The following is a 7,443-nucleotide window of genomic DNA, read 5'->3' on the forward strand; positions in this document are numbered from 1 at the left end:
TTCAGCTCTTTAGTCCCATGATCCCCTAATATGGTTTCTAGAAGGCATTCAGGAGACGCCTTGAGGAGATGATATTAAGTCTTTCCCTCAATCTCTCAAACCTCCTTCTTCATTGCATTTCCGCGGCTACTGTCCTGGTTCAGGCCTTTCTGTAGCTCTGCTGAAGCTTAGCCACACCCCTGGCTCCTGGGGCTCCTGGCCTCAGTCTCACCCTGTCATGAAAACCCTCCCTTCCTGGTCTGGACCAAATGCAGCTTTTCTCTCCAGTCTGACCTCCCTTCTGTCCTCCAAGCACGGGGGTGAGGCAAGTTCTTGTAGTCCCACCTCAAACACTTCTTGACCTGGAAAAGTCCTACTCAGCCTTCAGAACCCAAACACAGTGCCCACCTCATTCATTCATTTCATTTCATTCATTCACTCAACATACTGTGTGCCCAGCTTCGGAGAACCCCGGGTCCTGCTTCAGCCCAGAGGGGTTGCAGGGAAGAAGAAGAGAGGGATGGAATTTGAAGGTCTCAGAATGAAAACTATTTCAGCTGATTTATAGAGAGATAAGAACCAGAGAGATCAGAGACCTCAGCAGGGTCCGGATCCCAGGGGACTTATCGTTATAATATTCATTAAATTTAATCCTCACAACAGCCATATAGTAGGGTCTATAATTATCATTATCTGATTTATCTCATTCTCATTTATCTCATCTCATTTTGCCTCATCTAAGGCAGAAAGAGGTTAAGTAGGTCGTTCAAGGTCACACAGCTAATGAGTGGCAGAGCTGGGATTCAGGCTCCAGAGCCCACGATCCTAACCACTGGGCGGTGCCAGGACTTTATTAGCCCAAGGACGGCAAAGGGAAGCCTTAGATGGTAACAACAGGGGAATGACACAGACGCATCAGCAGGGTGGACCGCGGGTGGGACCAGGGAGGAAGTTACTGGAAGGCTCCTGTGAGAGAAGGCCCGAGTAAGGCTGGTAGCCATGGAGCGTGAAGCTGGGCAGAGTCCAGAGGTTTCCAGGAGGTGGTCTCCGCCATAGGGTGGGTGACCTAGGGACGGAAGGGGGAGGAGCCAAGGCAGGAGGGCTTCGGGCCTGGCGGGCTGGCGGGGCCTTTCACGGAGATGGGAAACTGGAGGGGGGCCAGGCTGAGGGGACCGGCCGGCCTTGCGGCGTTAGTGTTCTGGGTTCCCAGGCTTCTTTTATGGCATTCAGCTCACAGGACGGCAACAGGGATTTGTTGGCACGTTTGATTTCCTCATTAGGAAAAACAGGGACCGGGCTTCTTTATTCATTCTCTGCGTTGTTCCGTGGAAGCTGAGGCGGCTCGCAGACGCACACAAAGGCAGTTTGTGAGCTCAGCGGCGGTGGACCCCGGCGCCGTGTCCCTCTGCGTCCTCTGGGCCTAGTCCTGTGTGCGGCCTGTAAATATGGGAACGACAAAAGGCTAGCCAAATCATTGCTAAGTGGAGGGAGAGACAGGGCTGGAAGCTAATCCAGGAGGAGGAGGAGAGAGCAGGGAGTGGTGAAGGGCATGGAGTTCCCACGCCACCGCACGGGGGCTGAGCGAAAGCCCGAGAACCTCTCAGGCGCCTCAGTGGTCTCTCTCTAAAACAGAGATAATAATAGAACCGATCTCAGACGATTGTCCGTCATGGAGGACAGGATAGAAATGACATATGGTGCCTCACAGAACGGAATAATACGAAGCCGTAAAAAAAAGGAGGAGAAGGTTCTTTGTGTGTTGCTGTGGAATGAGATGCGGGATACACTAAATGTAAAGACGCAAGGCATAGTGCAGTGTGTATGGGTTGTTCCTGTTTATGGGAAAATAATACTCTGTGGGCAAGCAGCTGATTCCGTGGGGGGGGGGGGGGCACGCAAGGAACAGAACGGCTGAGGGTGTGGGGGAGGGGAAAGACGGGGAGTGAGATTACCAAGCGGCCTTGCCCTCTGGAATCTTCGATAATTAGGATCATGGGAATATATTACCTATTCAGAATTCAAATTTATTTATTTATTTTTAAAGATTTTATTTATTTATTTGACAGAAATCACAAGTAGACGGAGAGGCAGGCAGAGAGAGAGGAGGAAGCAGGCTCCCCGCTGAGCAGAGAGCCCGAAGCGGAACTCAATCCCAGGACCCTGGCATCATGACCAAGCCGAAGGCAGAGGCTCCACCCACTGAGCCACCCAGGCGCCCCCAGAATTTAAATTTAAATTGAAAAAGCCATTAAGATTTTTCACATCTTAAAAACACCCCCCTCTCGGCCCTCCAGCTAGTGGCCCATTTTCTGCTCCCTTTAGTGGCAAAACCACTTGAAGGTGCCCTCCCAGTTGGCGGTCCCCTAATCCTCTCTTCAACCTGTCAAGTCCGGTTCTGGCCCCGCCACGCAGCGCACAGCGTTTTCTCTGGGTCACCGACGGACGGTCTCCGCGTGGCCCAGTCCGGGGCTACTTGTCAGCACCTTCCTCCTTCCTCCTTCACACACTCCTTGGCTCCCAAGGGCCCGGCACGCACTCACGGTCAGGCCCACTTTGCAGCCTCATGTGGCCTCGGGGTGGGGGGTGGTGATGAGCCCTTCCCCCGACCCAGGCTCCCCCCCCCCGCCCCCCGTGGCTCCCTTGTGGCTCCCTTGTGGCCCTCTCCCCACACTCCAGATTCCCCCCCTACCTGCTGCACATCCCTGTTCAGGCATCTCAAGTTTAGTCTGGGCCTGAGTGGCTGCCCTAGTCTTCGGATCTTAGAAACGGACTCCTCCATTCTCGGGTCGCTCAGGCCCGAACCTGGGGATGAGGCTTCCTTGGCTCTCACCACCTCCTCTAAGCACCTGTGAACAAATCTTGGGTGTTTCTACCTCTGATGCATCCTGAGTCCAGCAGTCCGGCTCACCCCCACTGCAACCCTTGGGGCCCAGGCCCCTCTCCCTGCACCCCCCCCCCATGCCCCTCACCTGGGCCTTTGCTTTAGCCTCCACGCTGGTTTCCTTGTCTTGGCCTCATTCCCTCACTGGCTCTGCTAAGAAGCCGGAGAGACACTATTAAAACACTGGTCAGAAATTCTCGGTCTACCTCTCCAGACCCTGCAATGATCCATCTCATAAAAGCCAGGCCTGGGGCACCTGAGTGGCTCAGTCGGTTAAGCTTCTGCCTTCAGCTCAGGTCATGATCCCAGGGTCCTGGGATTGAGCCCCACATGGGGCTATCTGCTTGGCTGGGAGCCTTCTTTTCCCTCTCCCTCTGTCTGCTGCTCTCCCTACTTGTGCTCGAGCGCTCTCTCTCTCTCTCTCTCTCTCTCTGTCAAACAAATAAATAAAAAACCTTTTAAAAAGTTTTTTTCCTGGGGCGCCTGGGTGGCTCAGTGGGTTAAGCGCGGGTCATGATCTCAGGGTCCTGGGATCGAGCCCCGCATCGGGCTCTCTGCTCAGCAGGGAGCCTGCTTCCCCCTCTCTCTCTGCCTGCCTCTCTGCCTACTTGTGATCTCTCTCTGTCAAATAAATAAATAAAATCTTAAAAAAAAAAAAAAGTTTTTTTCCTATAAATAAATAAATAAAAGTCAGGCTTTAGGGTGTCCTTCACAGCCCATGGCGTCCTCTGCCCCTCGCCTCTGTGACTGCATGTCCCATCACTGTGCCCAGTGGCTGTTTCTGACACCCCAGGCCCACTCCCCACTCAGGCCTCTGCCTCTCCCCAGAATGGTCTCCCCTCCTTGTGTCCTCCAGACCCTTGCTTTTTTCTGTGAGGCTTTTCCTGACCCCCCCCACCTCGAGTCCGCCCATTTTAAATCTCAAGCCCCCCAGCCAGCAGCCCCCACTCCACGCCACTTACCAGTTTCCCGCAGCACGTGACCTGCCTCACCAGGTTCTTCTCTCGCCCCCTCCCCTTCTTGACTGCGAGCTCCATGAAGACAGACATTCCGTCTGTTTTGTTCACTGTGGACCCCCGCCAACCTAGAAAGGTGCACAGTCACTCCAGGACAAACATTTGTTGGATGATTGAATGAAAGAAGGGAGGAAAGAAAAGATTAGCCCTGAGACACCCACCCCCATGGTCTGGAAGCTTGCTGATGGTGGAGGGATTTGGCTCAGAGCTTTCCAGCAACCACAGCCAAGAGGAAAACATTTTCAGTTACAATCTGGAAACTCACCAGATGTCGGTAAATCCAGATTGTCTCAATTCTGAGCCCCAGAGACCTCCTTCCCGGTTCTTAGGAATAGAAGCTCTGAGGAGCAGAACGAGGAAGAATTATCTCGTTTGGACACTCTTTAAAATGTGCTTCCATGGTGGGGGGCACCCCGTTGACTCAGTAGGAAAAGCATGTAATGCTTGATCTCAGGGTTGCAAGTTCGAGCCCCACGTTGGGTGTAGGGATTACTTAAACTCTTTTTTTTTTTTTAAGACTTTATTTATTTAACAGAGAGGAGCGAGCACAAGTAGGCAGAGAGGCAGGCAGAGGGAGAGGGAGAAGAAGACTCCCCACTGAGCAGGGAGCTGGATGCAACCGATCCCAGGACCCCAGGATCACGACCTGAGCCGAAGGCAGCCGTTCAACCAGTTGAGCCACCCAGGCGCCCCAAAAATAAACTATTTAAAAAACAAGTCTTGGGATGCCTGGGTGGCGCAGTTGGTTAAGCGACTGCCTTCAGCTCAGGTCATGATCCTAGAGTCCCAGGATCGAGTCCCACATCAGGCTCCCAGCTCCATGGGGAGTCTGGGTCTCCCTCTGACCTTCTCCTCACTCATGTTGTCTCTCACTGTCTCTCTCTCAAACAAATAAATAAAATCTTAAAAAAAAAAAAAGTCTTTCCATGGAGGCCAAAAACACAGCTGAAGTACTACTGGGAATAGTGATTCTAGAAGGGACCTGGAAATAGAGGCTCCTGATATGTTGCTCTCTGTTCTGGCTTGAGCCAAAAGCAAAATGCAAAAAATCAAGAGGTATTTATTGGGGGCCCCCGATGGGAAGCAGGAAACAGATGTGGGAGCTCATTCCAGGCATTGCTATGGAGAAAGGTCACATGCATACTGTGACAGTGAGTGACTAGAATTCTAGCCAGGACAGTCAGGGACAGCCTCACTCAGAATGTACAGGGGGAGGAGGCTGAATGTTGAGAAGACACGGGGTGTTCGGGAATGGGTGTGCGAGGGAGGCCTGGCCCACACCTCCTCCCAGCCCTGGGTTTGTTGGGTGGGGGGGGTCGGCCTGGCCCTGGGGTCTTAGGGCAGGGTGCAGATGGGGCCAGCCGTGGGCAGGGACCCCTTTCCCCATGATGGAGAGCGCTTCCCAATGACTCAAGAGGACTTAAGCGTCAGGAAACTCTCACCCGCAGACCACAGGGTCATCTCCAGCCCTGGGGCCAGGGCCAGGGGACCCCTCCATCTTCCTCAGTCTCCTGCCTGTGTCGGTCATTACCCTGGACGGAGCCGTGAGACCACTGGGGGTACTCTTTGGAGTCAGGAGCACGTCACGCCTTCCTATCTCATTTCAGGTGAGGAGCAGACCTCTTGCCAGCACCCCCCCCACACACACAGTGTGACCCTGCCCTACTCCGTCTTTCCTCATCCAGCCACATCAGTGACCTTTGGAACATGCAGCAGCCTTTCCTGCCTCTGGGAGTTCAGCCATGCTCTTCCCTCTTTGGGAAACACTCTTCCCCTGCTTTTTACAAGGCAGGCTCCTTCTCACCCTTGGGGATCAGCTTGCAAATGGCCCCTTCTCCTTCTCCAAGTGGCCTCTCTCAGCCCTCAGTGGGTAGATTCAGTCCTGCCTGTCTCCTTCTTCAAACCCTGCTTCTGTGCTGTCTTCATAATTTGTGGCTATACATTTATTCGTTTGCATACTTGGTATTATGTCTCTTCCTAGATAAGACATAAGCTTTATAAACTCAGGGAGTGTATTTGTCTGGTTGACTGTTGTGTTCCAGCCTAGACCGCCCGAGGGGTCAATAAATATTTGTCAGATTTTTGAATGAATGAACGAAGGACGTGGTCCAAGCTGCAGAAATAGACCTTCTCTGGCAGAAGGGCGGTCAGTGGTCGGACTGGACAAGACGGCCGGGGGACAGGAAGAGAGGATGGAAAAGCCACCGTTCTCTACGGAGCAAAATCACTAGAACCTGCTGGAGAAGAGTCCCATGGCCAAGGCATTGGGCATCCAGGGGACCGAAAAGACATCTCGAAGGCAGTGTGGTGTAGCAGAAGGAATGAGAAGGTAATGAAGTCAGAACTCCTGAGATTTAATCCCAGCTCTGTCACCAGCTGTGTGATCCCCGGCAAGTTTCTCTACCTCTCTGTGCCTGAGTTTCCACGTCCGTCCAACGGGTGGCACCCACGTCTTAAGGATGGATGTATCTTAAGGCATCTATGGATTCAAGGCCAGGGAGGCCCAGGCCTGGCCCCCGTGGGTGGGCTGGCAGCGGGTCACAGGGTGGGAACTGTGAGTCAGAGGGAATTAGTAGGACTCGGGCTATTCTGCCCCTTACCCACCTCCAGATTCTCTGAGGCGAGGAAGGCTTTCGAGGAGATGAGCTTTTGAATTCTCAGCGTTTCACAAAAATAGCCTCGGCGGCAGAACCCCTGGTTTCAAGCAGACAATTTCTTTGTTACTCAGCGGCTGGTGGGTGGGTGGGTGGTGCCACGGGCTGCTCATTTCTTCAATGAACAGCTGTGCCCTCTCCTCATTGTCGGGAATAATCATAACACAACTTCAAACCTCGGCCCAGCCTCCTTCATTCACGGCTCTCAGGGTGCCTGGAAGCCCCCACTCGTGTCTGCCGGCAGCGGGTGGGCCCTCCGAGAAAGGCCGGCCACAAAGTGAGGGTCGGGCATGTGGCCCCCGCTTTGTCCTTGCCCACAGCAGACCAGGCCTCGGGCTCTCATAGGTGGCCTTTCAGGCCCTGCCTCCTGGCCTCCAGTCTCCTATACCCCCGCCTCACCTCCCTTACCACCTCCAGCCACACCAGCCTCCTCTCTGGATTCTGGCAAGTCTGGCTCCTTCTTGTCACTTGGGGCTCAGCTCAAACATCATCCCCTCAGAAAAGTTCCCCCTGGCTGCTCCCCATTCTTGACCCATCATTGGCTTGTAGTCCACAGCTCGGCCACCAACAGCCAAGGTCCAATCTCCGCCAACTCAGGAGCTGAGCGAAGAGCCGACCTTGGCATTGAAGTTCCAACCCAATTCCCGGACTCCAGCTCTGATGCGCAGATGGGGTTCCTGTGGCTCGGGAGAGAGAAGGCAGTCCCTAGATGAAAGCACGGGGCCACTCCCCCGAGAAGGGACGGTGGGTGGTGGGCCGGGAGATCGCAGGCGTGGACCCTTCTCCTGGAGTGTGAGAACACGATGGGACCACAGCCTGTTCTGTCACTCTGTCGCTTCCGTGCTGGCTGACTCAGCGAGGTCCCCCATCTCTCCCAGCCCATTTCCTCATCCAGAGCTGTTATTAATTTTTT

This window comes from Mustela lutreola, chromosome 8 (genome assembly GCF_030435805.1).
Source record: "Mustela lutreola isolate mMusLut2 chromosome 8, mMusLut2.pri, whole genome shotgun sequence".
Classification (NCBI taxonomy): Eukaryota; Metazoa; Chordata; class Mammalia; order Carnivora; family Mustelidae; genus Mustela; species Mustela lutreola.